Below are 401 nucleotides of genomic sequence, written 5' to 3' on the forward strand. Positions count from 1 at the left end.
GATTGACGACAGAGTCTCTGTTTTGTGGGTGGATAGCTGCTACTTCAAACGCCCGTTGCACCAGGTCCGCTGTGAATACTTCAGTCCAGGACTCATAGAATAGGCGGAAAAAGTTGCTCTTCTTTACACCTGCTAGAGCTTGGCTATTGTGAAGGTGTTTAGTGACAGCGTTGCTGTACTTAGAAGCCAGTGGCGAGAAGAGTACTACATCGAGCGGCTGGAGCGTGTGGGTGCTGTGTGGGGGAAAAACCAGCAGCAGAATTCGATGGCGGTCGCAGTACTTGATGAAAGCCATTGTTATATGGCTGCCATGGCCGTCAACTACTAGCAATCGCCATGACCTGCGAGCCTTTGCCTTAGTAAAGCGCTCAAAAATCTGTTCTAGCCACGCCAATCCTACT

This window comes from Macroventuria anomochaeta, assembly GCF_010093625.1.
Source record: "Macroventuria anomochaeta strain CBS 525.71 unplaced genomic scaffold BU25scaffold_3, whole genome shotgun sequence".
NCBI lineage: Eukaryota > Fungi > Ascomycota > Dothideomycetes > Pleosporales > Didymellaceae > Macroventuria > Macroventuria anomochaeta.